We start from the raw sequence: 17,614 nt of genomic DNA on the forward strand, positions 1-17,614 counted from the left end.
ATGAAGTAAGTTAGGAGGGGACTAGGAAAATAAGTGAAAGCCTAGCAAGAAGGCAAAGATGCAGTTGGATGGAATTGATTGCAGAATGACGGGGTGTTTGGGGTGTGGGAAAAGGGTGAATCCAGGAGAAAATCAGGTGGGGAGAAGAGGAGCAAGAGAGACCAAGTTAAGATGATGTCAGAGGGAGATGTGTTACCATGTGCTGGAAAGGATTTGAGCAGGATATGAGGAAGAATCTACGGACTGTACAGATTATTCACGTGATATACGTGTGGGATTAGATCCATGAGCAAAACTGTGGTGAGGAGGAGAAAAAGTGGTGGAGCTAGAGGAGTTGTGGATGAGAATCAGGAATCAACTTTGCAGAAGCAGCCCTCAAGGCAGCACAGCTGCTTCTCCCAACGGGGCAGAATGTGCATCCTGCACAAGTACGTGAGCTTTGCTCCTATGTCAAAAAACAGATTAGAGGAATTGAGGTGGAGCCAGCAGGCTTGGTGATTTCTGTATGCATCCCTTAATCACATACTTGAGAGCATGGTTTTCATGGCCTCTCCAACAGGGAATTCCCCAAAACTGAAGCTGAAAGGATTCTGGCAGGCTTGCTAGGATGACTGTTGACTTTCTGAGAGCAATTTAGGGTTTGCACGCTTATGAATGGCTTTCTCATTGACCTTAGGATGTTCCTGGGCATTGTAATCACAGGCTATTGTCAAATCATTTTTTGGGGGGAATCAATTTTGTATTTTTCCTTGAGTAGTTGTCAGATTAAATTGATATTTTCATCTCCTATTGCCAGTTTTCTGTGCCTTTTTGTTTCTGTTGGGTTAGGATTTTTTTTTTACATTTCCCAATGTATGGGTTGGCCTTCAAAATGCAATTTTGGAAAAATTCAGCTTTATCAAATACTACAGCATGGATAATTATTTTTATGATCACTATAATGATCGTAACAATGCATGATAGATATATCTCAATCATTGGCCAAGATCACTATTAAGCTTTCAAGGTAGTAAATTCATTAAGACATCATGAGATCTTAAATATGTTTATATACTAGTTATTATAGTCCTGTGGTCTTTTTCTCATATCTGCCCTTCTCACAAACTTATTTATTAACTTATTTATTTAATACAGAGTAAAGATGACAGATTAACGAGAGTATTTAACAGTGACTTCAAAAAACCCTTGCAACAAAGAAGCCAGTTTTATTACCCTTTTAAGAGGAGGGACATGTATTTCCCCTATGATATTTGGGAAATTTGTTATTAAAAGAAGCTTAATAATATTTAACTTGTCTGCCTGATCTTCACACCATTTGCAAGAAGTGGTATATATTTCTGAAAAGCAGGGGAATGTTTAATGGTAGTACCATGATGCTTTAAATTACCTTAAAAACAAACTTCATAAAATCTAATGAAGATTTCTTAAAAAAAAAAAAATTGATTTGATCATGGGCTAAATTTTTAGAGAGTTTTGATCTCTGTGAATTAATAAGGTGAGCTTTTTTAAGATAGTAAAACAGAGATTCAAATAGTAGGGCATTTTATAAAAATATATGCTCAGTAGTGGTCCAGTGTGAATTATACTAAACTCAGTGGGAAACCATCTATTAACCGTAGCAAGAATAGAATTAAAATCCCAGAAACTGCGTTCTGCATGAGGAGTCGTGTGCCAGGGGACTATTAAAATACTATCCCGATACTTTATGAATGAGTTGGACCATTAGTAGTACTAATTAGTAGTACTCTCGGTTCAAAAGAAGCGCGGAGAAGCAGCAGAATGGCGGAAGCTCGTTGGTGAAGGAGGAGGCCAGCAAGAGACAGCACGGGACGGGCTAGGGAGGGAAGGAAGTTCCTTCACTCCATAAATTTGTTTTGGACCACTTTGGGCTTTTCAGTTTCAGGCAGGGATAGTTGGTGTTTAAGCTTTTAAAGGGCTAAAGGTATTCAGTAATGAGAACAAGTACTGTGTGTATGATGGATTTGGTTACTGTTATACTGTGAGGTTAAAATCTTATAGGCAGCATGGAAAGGACAAGTGTTGCGGTGGTGAAGTTAGTCACAGCATTAAATAGGCAGAGAGTAAAAATCAACGCATTAAAAACACTGGCACCAAAGTCCCTAGTGGTGAACAATATTCCCTGAACTTCCTCAAGGTGCTTCCTTTTTAAAAGGTTTTATGAAGATGAAAGGATTGTGCGGCAACCGACTGTGGCTTGGGTTTTGCTGTTTGTTTGTTTTAAACTTGGCTTCCTTAAGAGTTTCTAATTAACTCATACCAGCACAGTAACAATTGAAAAAACATTCGTGGATGGTGTCGTGCGTTTACAGTGAACAAAGAAGGTGATTCCTTTCTCTGTGAACTTCAATGTAATATTTCAAATTTAAGAGAAAACCAGTTTCTCTGCCTCCAGTTTTGGTTGCAGTCTGAGTCTGAAGAAAATTCACGTTTTTCTTCAAGAACGAGTCCGTCGGGAAGGCCAGCCAGTGATTCCTTTCACCCTCAGCTCTGGTGGCTGCAGTCGGCCTGCTCAGCAAGAACGAGAGTTGAAAATACCCAAGAATTGCCAATTTTGGGTAGTTCTGCCAAGAATATTTAAATAAGGAATAACAGTTCAGAAAAGTTTATGTTGTTTTCTTGTTGGAGGATCTAATTTTAAACAGTAGCACAATGTCATATCTAGAAGACACTTGGTTACGTATCATTAAGAAAAATACAAACTGTTAATGCCTGTGCTAAATTAAATTTCTTCTTTCCTTATGAGTGAGCGGCTTTGGATAAGAGATTCAGCTTAAAATCCAGGTGTCCTTTTTTCCCTGTTACTTATGCTGCTGCTGTATCTGTCCATGTCTTGGTTCGTTGCTTGAGGAGCTTACGCAGTGTCCTTATGGGAGCTGAAAAGCTTCCAGCCTTGGTGTCAACTGTGGAAACCTTTTTCTGAACAGTAGTGAAATTTCTACTCCTAACCATAATCTGCAAGCACAGATATTTTTATATAAAATAGTCTGGAGTGGATTATGGAAAAGGTCACGCTGCCCTTCTTTGGTATAGGCTGTGTGTGCCCTGTACCTCGTTTGTGTCGGGCACCGCAACAGAAGGTTAAATCATGCAAATAGGATGTATGGGAAGTGCGGTCTTGTCCTTCACCCAGTTTGGAAATAGCCTTTTGAGACTTTGTTCCTGCAGGTCAAATGAACTACCAAATCCAAGAGAAGGGAAAAGTTGTAATCCAGGACTACTGATCCTGAGGTGAAGTTTGCTTAGAAATTTGTTATTATCGTATGTGGGGAAAGAGAGGGAAAGCAGACGCTTGCGGAGTATGGAAACAGCATTTTGACCAAAAGGGAAGATTTTTATTTTTTGTCTAAAAAAAGTGATTGACTATTAGCAAGTGTTGTCATGGATTTTTCTGTTGGGAGCGGACGTCCGAGTTGGCAGTTGGTCCAGTGTGGTCCCCTTGGGTGGGACGAGGATTGTGTTTCTCTCTTCTCCTGAGGTTATTTTATCAAATATGTTTACTTTTGGATATCTATATTTTGTATGTTATAGCTTTATACTAGCCGTACAAAGGGAGAAGACGGTGGGTTTGCGTTGTCCTCCCATTTGAATGGCTTTTGTGTTCTGCTGACAGCTGCCTCCTGCACCTCTTGGAATATGACTGCATCTCAGCTATGGGCAAATACAGGAACAAATTCAGTTAATCTGTTAGTTTAAAGTGGTAACAACTGAATAAAAAACATTTTGATTAATTCATTCTTTTGTTTCTCTAACAACTGGTGTTTAAAAGGGGGGGGGGGGGAAGGGAGAAAAAAGACAGACTGGTATTGCCCACACCTAAAAGCATTTGTTTCTCATCTCAGTTCTCATCAGTTCCAGAGAAATCTCTATGTTCAATTAAAGATTCAGTGAAGGAGGAAAAGTAGATTGCATTTCCATTGCTTGTATTTTGAACTAGACAACAGAAGTGCATGTGCAAGAGGTATGCAACATAGCTAATCTAAATAAATCACAAGTTTTACATATGCTATTACAGATGCGTAAAAATCACTTCTAAGTTAATTAATTAATATTTAGTTACAAAATCTTTTTGCAAAACCAAACTAAATTGAAATGTATGATTGTTTGAGAGAACCTTTAATTTTCATACCTTACAAGTCTAAGTCTCAAGTATTAACTTCGTCAAAATATCAGGAACAAGGAAGCAGAAAGCGTATTACTGTTTAACGTACAGAACACAGGCAAATGCTTGCCATAGCAACCAGCAGTTAGGTAAGATGAGTGCGGTGGTACATGGGCCGGCACTGTGCTTACCTCTTTATTACCCAAGGCTGTACGTGGCAGTGATTTTCTTTATAGTTTGGCACTGATCTATTTGTCAATTTGATTGTTTTCGTTCAGTTTTTAAATTGCTGGGTGAAGATTGCATGTATGCTATTTCTGAACGGTAACACGCACCTACCCTGTCAAAACCAAGGCTTTTTATAAAATAAAAGTCTTTTCACGTTTGTAAGATATATATTATTAGTACTTGTCACTTTCTTTATGAAAGTATCAGATTTGTAGGGTTTATAGGATTGCGGCTATTGACTAAATTGAAGTCCCTGATTTTCTGCTTTTGCAAATTAACAATCCATTTTTTTATGTAACTATGGACAAAATATCTAGGTAGTATTCCCTCTTACATCCCCTCTATACAAAGCAACCTCTACTCAAATGACATGGTTGCCAAATTGGTGAAAAATGTTAGTATATTATCATTCGTAGCTATATCTCATATACATAAAGCAAACATGTTAGTATGTTAGCCTTGTAGCTAATCTTTAAACTCCTCTCAAAGACCTACATTTTAATAATGTGTTTGTTAGCTTTAATTGTTTTCACCTGGTATATTGCATGGTTAGGCTCTTTAATTCCTTTTTTAAAGTTGTTATAGTGATGTGGCCACGGTATAAAAGAACAGTACGGTTCTGAAAGGCCATACGGGCATACAAAGACAGTCTGGGGAGGCAGGATTTTTTTTTTTTCCTTGCTTTCCTATATCCTCTGTTATGTTTTAACTTCCTTTTCTCCAGATACCATGTCTAGGAACTTTTAGGATAATGTTTGTCAATTCTAATCAGTAAGAAACAGGGTTATACATTTCCAACAGCTTTGTGAAGACTTTAACCAAGTAACTCAGAACAGATTTTAAGAATACCTAGCTACTCTAAGGTATTATGGCAGTTCAAAACACAGAGTTAGGATCATACATTTTGAATATGTAGGTAGCTAAATAGTACTTGTATTTAAACAGTGAAATAATATACTGAAGTCCTCCTCTGAAAACAGGGGAAGAGAAGGTATTTTCCGTAGTATGCTATTCTGAAATAAAACGAATGAACAAACTGATAGTGAATTTCCACAAACGCTTTAAATTGGTATAAGGCAAATTCACTGCTGAAAGAGCAGGTCCTGCTCTGGGTTATTCATCCCAGCGTGTGTGCCCTTCCTTCCTAAGTGCATAGCCCGGCGCAAGCCTTCCTCCAGCCGCGCAGATTAGGGAACTGATCTAGGTTAAAACTAATCCGGTAGAAATGCACAAATCGGCTCCGTATGTGGTTGTCTGAGCGGTGGGACCGGGGTGGCCTCCAGCAAGCGAGGGAGCAGCCGGGAGCAAGGGGAGGATGGAGCCCTTGCAGCAAAGGACTGGTTATGCCGCTGCGTCTAGATTAAAGCGCTACGTGTTGAGTGTTTCCTGCTCAAGAACGGCCCCAAGTTCCAGAAAATGAACAACGAAGGAAAAAAGCTGGTGTCCTCATAGTTTTCAAGCTTTCTGCTGTGGAGCTAACAGAGCCCTGAGTTAAGCCAGCTCTCTTAGACTTATCAAGGTTTCACATCTACACTGGGAAAGCTGAAAATCTGGCAGTCCCTGTAGTTTGTCCAATGATAACCCTGTAAAGGTATTTTTGCCAACTGTTTATGCTGATAATAGGAATAAAACTAAATACAAGGCCCTGCTGAGGTAGAGTCCACAATTTTCATTCATACATTCAGTTCACAGAATTATCTGTAGTTGTGTTTCTTTTAGGAAAAAAATCACTTAAACTACTTTACTTAAGATTTTTTTGTAAAAGTGCGAAAGCATCATTATAATGTGTTTGCCTATGTGAGCCTGTGTAAATGATATTGGTGGGTGTTGGGGGGGTATGCTCAGTACTTTCATCACAGGGCCCAAACTATTAAAATGCTTACAACTCTAAAATCTGCTTTCATAAGTATCAAGGCTACTTCACATTGTTTATGTTAATTTTTACATATTGGGGGGGATGTATATGTAGATATAATTAAATGTCAGTAACAAGCACTGGGCGTCTTTTTTGACAATTTTAATTCTTTGAAGTTTTATGGTAGTTCTTCTCAAGAATATCTAGATAAACAGGTTAGTTTTCATTGTTCTGCAAATATGTAGGCTCTATGTTTATAGTTTTAAATTCTGTGAAAATTGTAAAGCAATGGAGGATACACCCAAAGTTGGACCTTCAACTTCAGAAGCTATTCTTCTGGTTTTGTGTTTGTGGTCAATAAAGAAAGAGAGGTCCTTCTAGAAGGCAGTTCAGAATGCCAGTTAATTTAGGCGCTTTAAATGGCACTTTGGGGTCTGCCTTTCTTCACTGACTACTGAGAGATCCTGGGTAAGCGAACCACTTTTGCTCAGTTTTTGCGTTTGTGAACGTCCCCATGGTTTTTGTGCAGTGAAGCAGTCTGTTAGAGAAGCCACGCAGATTACATTAAGTGCAGGTATTGATAACTTGTCCATCTGCAACTCTTGTTTTAATACAAGGTCTGTTTTATTACAGGAAGAAGAGGTGTTTTCACAACAAAACAGACAAAGAATCATACCGATTTGAAGAAACAGTACTTCCCAAATTCCTTCCAAAAGTTCAGAGACCCACCAAAGTCTGGTGGACCACTGCCACCAGTCGACCTGATCTGAGGTAAGCAAATTCTCTCTTTCCCTTCCTGTCACGTATACGTAGTAAATGCACTTACCTGAAACTTTAAAATTTTCTTCTGTTTTTTCTTTCCTGTGAAGCAACAGGTTAATCAACACTGTACACACATAGTGAAGACTGGCATCTTCATTTCATTTTTTTGGTCTGCCTTATAAAGAATGATGGGCTTCCAGTAGTCTGTGATGTTACAAGCAGGATTGGTTTTCTGCTGGTATTAGTAGCATCTTGTGCCACCATTAAAACTTAATGACGTCATGTTTATTTTCAGTATTATGGAGGCCTGTGCAATTGTTCAGTATCATTTTGTGAGACTTTTTCACTTGACAAAATAAAAAAGGCAATTACTAAAAAAAAACCAGAGAAAATCGTATCAGATGCTTGTAAACAAGTGTCTAAACTTTTGCCAAATTCTTCCTGCATGGAGCTCAGGACTCTAATCTGGAATATACTTTTTTTGGAAGGACCTTTTTCAGTTTTGCCACAGTTTACATGGAAAGACTAATCTGAGAAGTAGCCAATAATCAAGTAGATTAGTTTAGGTACTATACATTTAAAACATATCTGAAAAACAAAAATGAAAGAAAACTGGCTGACTGCCATTCTCTTTCTCATTTGTGACAGCACACCACTGAAAAGTTGCTAGGCCTGTTTCTTTTATGAAAAATCATTTTTTGGCTTTTTTCGTGTAGTCGAAGGAAAAGTAGACCATCATGAATTTTAGATTCATCAACTACTAGAATTATAAGAATTTTGTGGCTTTCTGGCAAAATTATATGTGGACAGTTTTTGTTTTTTGGATTTTTTAAATCTGTTAGCACAGATTGATTATGTAATAGAAAGCTCACGAGCAAAGGAGAAAGCACATTTACTGAAAAAACAGCTGTCTCTTCCCCTCAAAATACGTTCACCATTAGGTTGCTGCAACGTGGTGAGAACTCATGGGAAAGTTTATTGTTAGGGATATGTATGCAATAGAAGGATAAAACATTTTGTAGTCAGTATAAGTCCTATACCTATTTCTGAATGATAAAAATAAACTGATCTTTTCATGCATGATGCAGTGCTAACTGTTTCATAATGGCTGGTACAGTCTGTAATAATCACCATCGTACATTAGATAGCAGATTTCCAGAAGTATAAGTGCTTTTTTTCAATGTCTAGTGTCCGTTTTTTAATTGAAAAGGAAAAAAAGTCCTTTGAGGTTTTTTACAGATGATTATTTTAGTTCTTTATCACAAAAAAGAGATAATTCCTAATAGGCAAAGAAAAATAGGAAGGCTGGTTAAAAGGAGAGAGAGAGAGAGAGAGAGAGAGAAAGACTTTCAGGAGGGGAACAGCAAGACTGAACCTATTGAATTCATATTAGCCGCAGAAATTTTCTTGTCTGAGCCACGTAGGACCATTTTGATTACCATGGTCACCTAAGTTTGTGATGTCAATATTTTAATGCTAGTAAGTTTGTAAACTGAGTATACATAAGTAAGGTATTATGTATTCTTTCTGCAGAAATTTTAATTAAATCTCCACTTACGTGTTTTAATTTCCATATATGCTCAGTAAGATGATTTTTATCGTTGGTTCATTGATACTGTTGTATTTAGATATTACGGGTTAAAACGTGTTATATACTCAAATTTATTTTAATAATGTGGATTTCTTGGAGCCTTCACTAGAAGCTTCTTGTACTGATGCTTCTTCAGTCTTCAGTATTGTCCACATGACCTAGTCATTTTAAGCTCAAGTATGACTTCCGTTTCACTCTTGGGCTACTTCACCAGTTATTGAAATTGTTTCCAGTAAATTTGTTTTACAGTGTTTGCTGTGATTAGCATTATGTGCTTAAGGAAAGGTCTCTATAAAAATATCTCCAATCAATACTTTTCAACGTTTTTAAACATGAATAAATAATTTTATCTGAAGAATATTATTTCCATAGCGAAATTATAGTCTGAGATATATTTGTATGCAGGTTCTTTACTGATAGGTTATACCATCTTTCCATTTGTTTTATTACTGTAAAGGAAAGCTATATTATGAAGCCATGGATTCTTAAAGTATTTATTTGCAATTTTATGAGTAATTTAAATAAAGAGGTTTATTTTTTCAAATATTTCGTTCATCAAATATTTCATTCAGTTTATATGCAGAGGAAGAAAGTTAAAAATTCTGTCATTTCCACAGCTGAAGAAATTTGTATATTTAAATTGGGCCATTTATATGTCAGATTTTAAGATTTTGAATTTCTGAGTAGTTTAGAAAACATTGCCATTCACTTCCTCGGCAAGCTAAAAACTAGTAGCTAGGGCCCGTTGCTGAGAGCCCAGCCTTGCACGTCCTGTGGGTGCTTGCAGGAGGAAGTTCACCGTCTCCCCAGGCTCGGCTACGTTTGTATCTGTGCCGAGACATCATTCTCCTTTCACATGGTGTCTGGCTTTGTCCAGTTTTCTTCACTGAATACTCCCAATTTTTTACCAGCTGAAGTGCAGCATTTTTTCTGCAGGATAATTTGGATCTCTATGGCTCCTTCGTTTTGTCAAGTCACGTTGCTTGGATATTCGTGTTCTGATTGTTTTATTTGTTGTAAACCCTTTCAGCTAGGAGGAGGAGACTTTATTTCACTAATAGCAATAGTATTGATTTTGTTACTTTATTATAGATGGTTTATTATTTATTTTTATCTCAATCATCTTACTAGTGTCTGTGGACTGGATGATTTGGGAACAAGAACATGCTATCATTTTTGCCTCGTAACTTTAGACTTTGTGAAAGCCGAAGATTTAACAATTTTGAGCAAAGTGCTCTTTTAGGCTTTAAGACGACTTTTTATGTGTTGCCTGGTGTTCAGGGCCTTTGGTAGACTACAGATGTTAGCTTCGTAGCCATCACCTATGTGTCTTGTTAGTATTCTCGATAAATAAAAACACTCAACATTAAGAACTGCTAAGCCCAGTAATCTTCAGAAGCGTTAAATGTATGGTGCTCAAAACTGAAAGCTGTCTGGTGTCCCAGGCTTTAAGAAAGCCTAAAGAGTAAGAACTTCATACGATATATATTTGTTTTTATAGGAACACAATTTTCGAAGTGTTTCAAATTTTTGCTGTATATTGTGGCCCTATTTTGTCCTTAAACTGGAAAGGTGCTGATCAACTCAGTTGAATTACTGGTGCTAATAAAGTCAATACAAGCTAAAGAACAGGTCATCGCCAAGAAAGGAAAAATTTTTTTGTTTATGAACTTGACTGAGATATTTAAGAATCATAGTAAATACTGTATTTGGTATTTGCTACCAATGTACTCTCAGTGAATGAGCGTGCATCCTGAAAAACTGGAGATTGTCTTACACGTTTTGTGAAATGTTTTCTGTTGGAGAAAGGAAAAGGTCTTTAACAGCAGCCAAGACCCCCTTACTAAGATAGCAAGCAGTTTTGTGTAGCTCAGAAGAGACACATTAGGCTTTTTGTAGGATCTGAAAAAACAATGATGAGATATGTTGCATCCGTTTTAATAGAAGATTTATTCAAATAATGCAAAACCCTCTCTAATTCTGAATTTGTTAAAACCGTGTTTCTAATCCCTAAATACGCTGTTATTGAGCCCACAGGCTTTCAGGTATGATGCTTAAAGGCCTACATTAACTCGTTTGGATATGCCTTTAACCTAATGAGCACCAATCCATTTCGCCTCTGAAAGAACTGATTAATTGCCTTAGAGTCCTGCAAAGATCGTTAGCTCCTTTCAGGCTCCGAGGAGCTGAAACTGCCGCAAGCAGAGCCCAGCTCGGAGCGAGTGGAGGGCTGCAGGCGCGTTTCCGTGTTGTTTCTGAAGTAAATGGCTCAATAGCAGCCCAGTGCTTTTATTGTTAAGAGGTAGGTGTTAGGTAGTAATCCCCGCTCCAGTCCTACCCAGGGACCTGCCCCGGATCCGCGTACCTGTGCAAAGTCTCGTTCGGCAGCTCATAAACGCTACTGCTGGAACCCTTTACGCGACCAAGGCCAGTCAGGTTATTTTTAAAAAAAACAAGAAAAGGAGAGAAAGAGAAATTACAGCTATACTTCTAAAGTATTTTCATGAAGTATAAGCTGCGATATATTAGCTCTTTAAGGCCAAGGCTTTTTGCCTTCCTAGTTGAAGGTTTTAGCATGCAGCAGTACAACTAAATTTGTTTGAAGACGTGGCCTTGTATGCGTACAGTTTTATACTAGTTCCATCATTATAAAAACCCATATACTTATTTTTATGGAAATCTACTCATTCTCATTTTTGCAGACAGTGAAATAACCACCATAATTTAGTAAAACATATCTTTTTTTCCATCAGTTCCAATCAGAGCCATCCTACCCTTATTTTAAAGCAAATATTACTACAGTTTATACTACAAAGTAATGGATAATGGCTTAGAAAGCAATCAAGAAAAGTGAAATAGAAACTTTTGGCTCATCTGTTAATTCAAGCAATGTTACTGTCTCGACAGATGTAAGGTGGGGCCCAGGAGTCCCACAGATGCAGGGTGCAGTAAGGCCAGGACCCAGCCTCGATGGCCATCGCCCGTTGTCAAGCTATAAACAGGAGAATATCTAAAGCAAAGCTGAAAGTGCACAAAGAATTTTAAGAAACCTGAAGAGCCCCAAAGTAACTAGAAGCGAGACCATGAGGAGCAGTGAAGGTAAGTATTCAAAAGTAAATCAGTGCATTTTTTAAACAGAGAGACTTATGATTTTATTTTGGCAGATTTATGCTCTGGTAGGAAAGATTGTTGCAAAAAGTATTTCAGGTGATATAAAAGATTTGAGGCAATGCTAGAAAAGCTAATCAGAAGAATAGTAGGCAGTAGAAGAATTCAGCATTTAACAGTGCTGAAGTACAGTAAACAATTTAGCCATTCATATCTTTCTATAAGATAGACATGCACCCATATGTAGACCGTTTTGCAAACTGAACAAGGAAGACAAAAGCATTCTTGACCTAGATTTAACAAATTCCATTGAAACAGCATATAAAGTGCAATGTTTTAATGGTAAGAAAATATATATTTTTGTGACAGTATGATTCATATGGAGTATTAGTCATAATTGGTAGTAATATATTTTGACATAATTAAACAATCGAATCCACTTATCTGCATCAGAAAATATTCAGCCCCATTCTTGACCTAGATTATATTGTAGAAACTAAGTGTAGCTGGCTTGTCCTGAGATGAAGCTAGAACTTTACAGTGAAATGTAAAATGAAGTGCTCTTATTCTTATACATTTTCATAATCAAAATACAAGGTTATACCATGTCAGCAGCCAGCAGATGGAGAAAAAGAACGTCCTAGGAAGCTCAAAGAGCACACTAGGAATCGGAGCTATAAATACCAGGCTAATTCCATAGCTTTAAGATTTCTCCAAAGCTTTTTTAAATCCCTCCAGAAAAGACTGAAGATATTCCTAATCTGAAGTGCCCTAGTTGAAGAAATATGTACATTTTTCTTTTTAAATAGAATGATGTCAATCTGCAGTAGGTTGTTTGAGCATCATAATGACTCGATGTAGTTGAGTACTATTGCTTGAAAATAGGGGTTTTAAACACAATAGTACGTTTTCATTCTCATCAGTAATTTCTTCCTTCTTAGTCTTCATCAAGCAGCTTGTTTTGGGAAAGGAGAAAATAGAGCCTGTATTTATGGTGTTCCCACAGAATACTTGATGTTCCCAAGTCATTTTGAATCTGTATTTTTCAGAGAGCTATTCCTTTCAGTAGAGAGAGCTAACATAAAAGCAATCTACTTTGGTAGGATTTTATGAGGTTTGGAAGGCCTTGTGGTATTTTCTACTTGGCATTTGTAAATTGTACCTATGGTCTAACAATGTTGTGGCTATATTGAGAAATACTTCTTTTTCTGGTTTCCATACTTGATATTGTAAATTCTTGAAAGCAGACTTACAGGATTTCATAGCTCTCTAGTGGGGGCGTTACTCCATTTGTAGTCGATTTGGCTAGTCTCGGACGTGAAGAGGTTCTAAGGCAAGTGTCTCAAAAAACACCTCTGCTTTCTGAGATAAGTAAATTGTCGAGTGTATAAATGAAGAGATTCCTTTCTCTGTGATTGTTGGATGAAAAGACACAAATACTTGTACTAATGAAGCATTGTTTAATGTTTTCTGTTGAAGACAGCAAAACGCAGTAGCTAGGGAAGCCATGAGACAGAATTATCACATAATCACGGAATGATACCACTTGGAAGGGACATCTTGAGGTCATCTGGTCCAGCCTCCTGTTCAAAGCAGGGCCAGCTTTGAGCAGGTTGCCCAGGGCTTTCTCCATCCGAGCTTTGAATATCTCTAAGGTTGGAGATCTCATGACTTCTCTGGACCTCTGTCCAACGGTTTACTGAACCATCCTCACGGTGAAAATCTCTTCCTAACAGCTATTTAAAACTTCCCGTTCGCAACCGTGTGTGCTGCCCCTTGTCCTTTAATGGGGACATTCGCAAAGAGTCTGGCTCTGTCTTCTCTTTACCCTGCCATTAGGTAGTTGAAAGGAGCAACGGGCTCCCTTCTTCTCCTTCTCTTCTCGAGACAGAACAAACCTACATCTCCTACCCTGTCCTTCCGTAAAGACCTCTTCACTCCTGTAAAATCTTTTTTACTTTCTGGACAGACATTTTGCTTGAGAAAAGGTGTCAAAAATAATACCTTTTTCAGAAACCTCTGTATTTCTTTGCGTTTTCCCTCTGTAAGAGGAAGATGATTGGAGAGCTTGAAAAAAAAATACACATCACAAATATTCATTCCTGGAGTGCTGGGAATTTTACAAGCAGTGTATATTAGCACAGGCTTTGATATTTGTCCGCTGTTAGTGAAACCTCAGGTGGAATATATTTTGCAGTTTTGGATACAGCTCTTTAAAAAAAAATGTTTTGTTAGCTAGAAGAGGGCAAAGGAGAGCAACAAACTAGTGGGAGATTTAGAAAGCAGCTCAGTTAAGGAACAGTTTAAAGAATTGGGTTTGTTTATTGTAGGAAAAAAAGAATACTGTAGGATGGATGTGAGGCTTGAAAAAGATAAGAGGTTTTTATAAAAGAAATGGTGGCAGTTCTTCTGTGGATTAAAAAAAACAAGTAAGTTTAATTTGCACTAAAGATAATTTAGGATAGATGTTAGCAGGAAACGGGCTACCTTTTTGGCTTTCCTAATATCTGACTGTAAATACAGATGAAAAACTGGGAATTTTAGCCTACAGCAGTGATGAAATCTCTAATTGTGAGTTTTTAAAAATGCGTAGAGAAACAGCTTTCAGAGATGATCTTGGTAAATTTGACCTTCCTTCAGTGCCAGTGGGCTGCCCAGATTGCTCTCCGGAGATCCCTCATCAGATTCACAGTTTCGGTAATACCACCAGATTGGCTCTCGGATTAGACTTGTTTTACTTCCCTGAAAACTTTTTCTACTAATGATAACAGATTGCAGTTTAAGGTATTTGGTATTTAAAGTCTTTCCTTACTGATAGCAAGTTTTATTACATAAAAATGAACTGAAGGCCTTTTTTTTTCTTTTATAAAGTGCTTTAAAAGACTTTTTCTAAGATGCAGTGAAATTCAGGTTCAGCAGTCTTTAGATGTTTGCCACTGATTTCAGTGAATTCAGACTTTCATTGAGATGGTTTATATCAATGTAACATAAGAAATAAAATACATTATAAAAGAGAAGCAGAGAGCTACCTTACCAGTCTATACCTTGAATTCACATTTCTTATTTTTTTTATTCCAAGAGTTCATGCAATCTGTTCATGACATAAATGGCCACATTTGTTTATTGGGTTTTTTTTTTTTTTTTGGTAACAGGATGTATTTGTATTACTAAATGAATGTCTTTTAATCAAATTTTTAAAACATTATGATTAAGAGGGAAGTAGGGAATGGCATTAGTAATTTCTGTGTACCCTTAGTCTTTACTCTCACTCTTGTTTTCTCTGCTTTGATGAGCTGGTGCAATACTTTTTTACTTGTCGAGCTTGAATTCCCTCTGAAGAGAATCAAACCTTTTCTCGTCCAGCTTAGAGTATTTATTGCACATGTAGTGAAATCAGGTTTTACAGTGCATCAAGTGAGCAGAGCCACAGGTACCTGACAGGACAGAGCTGGGCATCATTACTAGGGAGCATCTAGCTCTACCTTAAACCTAACGATACCACAAAAAGATGCAATACCAGTCTTTCCTAGTGTTTAGCTGTTTGGGACAGGGTAGATAGCAGTGTTCCCTAGGAAGTCTTGAGAGAGAGATCCATTTGGTATATAAACGCTCATTACTGTTTTGTTGAAGGGGAAAGAGGATGTTTAAGGATGCGAAAAAAGCTTTTACATCAAGTGACGTATGCTTGGTAGCCTGCATATCCTTTTGTTTGGAAGCACAGGACATTGGCTTTTGTTGGTCAAGGTCCAGACAGCCAAAGTTTTTGCCTTTTAATATTTCTGTTAACTGTGTAGAAAATGGTTTAGAAGTGGCAAAAGAATTTGCTTTTAGAAGTCTGTTGCACAAAGGTTCTTTAGACACTTACTGAAAATGCCCAGACTGCTAGGTTAAATTGCAGGTGAGTAACCTAAAAAATTGAGAAAATATTTCCTGTTTCCGCCTCTGAGTCCTAACTTTGCTTCTGGAAACATGTGGAGAAAGATTTTTTTTTCTTCTTCTTTTTTCTTTTTTCTTTTTTCTTTTTTCTTTTTTCTTTTTTCTTTTTTCTTTTTTCTTTTTTCTTTTTTCTTTTTTCTTTTTTCTTTTTTCTTTTTTCTTTTTTCTTTTTTCTTTTTTTCTTCTTTTTTCTTTTTTTCTTTTTTTTTCTTTTTTTCTTTTTTTTTCTTTTTGTTTTTCTTTCTTTCCCCTTTCCCCCTTTTTTAAATTAAAATCTACATTTTTAGCATAGTTTTGATGGTAAAACAACTCCAAGGAGAGTTTCACAACCTCTGTAGTAAATGGAGAACAGAGTGATTTTTATGATCTTAACAGCACACATTTCATTTTCAAGGAGCCAAATGTAGTCTTTGCAGTTTATTGGACAGAGAAATTTGTCCTGGTATTAAAGTGTCAACGTGAATAGATCTGACAATTGTTATATAAAAATCCAACCTAAAAATACACAGAAACTACCATTTAGACACTATGCTCATTTTGGTAGATTAAATATACCTTGCCTTTCTTGAATGTAAATCTCTGAGTAAAGGGGATTGTGAGTTGGTAAGTCTTACCAGGAGCTCTAATACAGCAGCCTGCAGAGAGTAGGTGCAGATTAATGAAGTTCTGAGCTCTCCCTGGGACAGCAAGACAGCAAAGAGGTTTTTGACTCAGTAAGCACAAAATCTTATTTGAAACTAAATGCATATGCACAGTTGAGGACTTTATTGTCGTTGTTGCTGGAATACAGAGTAAACTTTCATAGAGTACATTATCTTTTATGTGCTTATGAAGTTTTATTTGAAATAAAGTGTGCAAAATGTAAAGTGCAAACAGGTGTTTGTTTCAGAGTCTCAAAGTAGAAACAATAATCAAAGAAATCTCACGGATTAAATGAGTATAAACAGTAAGGACTAAATAAGAATAATTTAATATTGAAATCTGCACATACTAAGAGGACTGTGTTGCTTATCTTCTGTTTCAACTGATTTTTGTTTTTCAGCTTGGAATGAACAAGATGAACATATCCACCTTAAATCTAATGCTTAATGAGGAAAAAGGTCAGGTTTTTTATCCTGTATACTACTGCTAATTAGCATATTAAAAAGTACTTTGTATTTCCATTACTTCTTTCATATTTCTTGCAAAGCAAGCCAAATACAGGGTTTAATAGGAGGCTAAGAGAGTATCTTAAATTGAGAGGTATGTTCATAAAGCAGTTAACTCAGACCTGTGTAAGTAGAACAAGAAAGTTATATAAGAAAAGGTCAAGTATACAAGCCTTCATAGAGATTTATTTTAAAATAATTAAACTTATAATTAATGAACCTCTTGTATATCAAAATATTTGTCATAATTTTGATGGATTGAAAGCATTTAAAAGGATTAAAATAACCCACTGTTTTTCATACATATCCTTAAACTTCTGAGCGCTCTTTTAGAAAAGAGAGGAAGACTCTTAGTACTGGCTATCTCATAAATAAAACAGTGGGGCCAAATTCTCCAAATATGCATCCAATTAGTGTATCATTGAAAGGCAGTGAATAATAATCTGTTAATGCTGGAAAGAGATCCGTACTTCATACTGTACAGGTTTGTAGCATGCCACATTTCAGAGAGGCAGCCTAAGCTCTCAAGCGCTATTATTTTTATGCCAGATGATGCTGTAGAGTTTGCATTAAGGTGTCTGAATAGCTGATTTTTGTTATCATATTTTTAGTGTCTTAAGAGTATTTTCATGAGGGAAATTGCTGAGTAGAGATGCATATTTTAGTAAACAATGTAAAAAAAAAAAAAAAGTCATCTGGAGAGAAAATTCCATGTGTCTAAAAATAGTATAGTCACATGACTTATTACTTTGGCACAAAAGCATAATTTAGAGGCTTAATTTGCAATCCTACTATGGTTTTGACATTGTCTTGCACAGAAACTCAGTCTGAATTATTCAAATGATTTAAATATTTCTGCATCCTGA

General features: G+C 36.8%; 1 protein-coding gene across 9 annotated transcripts in view; it reads left to right on the forward strand.

Moving 5' to 3' along the window:
• MBD5 (methyl-CpG binding domain protein 5) overlaps positions 1-17,614 on the forward strand; it is a 147,058-nt gene that overhangs the window by 72,679 nt on the left and 56,765 nt on the right. For 8 of the 9 annotated variants that reach the window (XR_011142004.1, XR_011142005.1, XM_068949340.1 and 5 more), the window contains exons 3-5: positions 6,837-6,974; positions 11,464-11,655; positions 16,643-16,700. The gene's annotated coding sequence lies outside the window, so the exon portion shown is untranslated. The remainder of the gene's footprint in view (positions 1-6,836; positions 6,975-11,463; positions 11,656-16,642; positions 16,701-17,614) is intronic. The other variant, XM_068949338.1, reaches the window with a different exon arrangement.

Source organism: Struthio camelus, chromosome 6 (genome assembly GCF_040807025.1).
Source record: "Struthio camelus isolate bStrCam1 chromosome 6, bStrCam1.hap1, whole genome shotgun sequence".
Classification (NCBI taxonomy): Eukaryota; Metazoa; Chordata; class Aves; order Struthioniformes; family Struthionidae; genus Struthio; species Struthio camelus.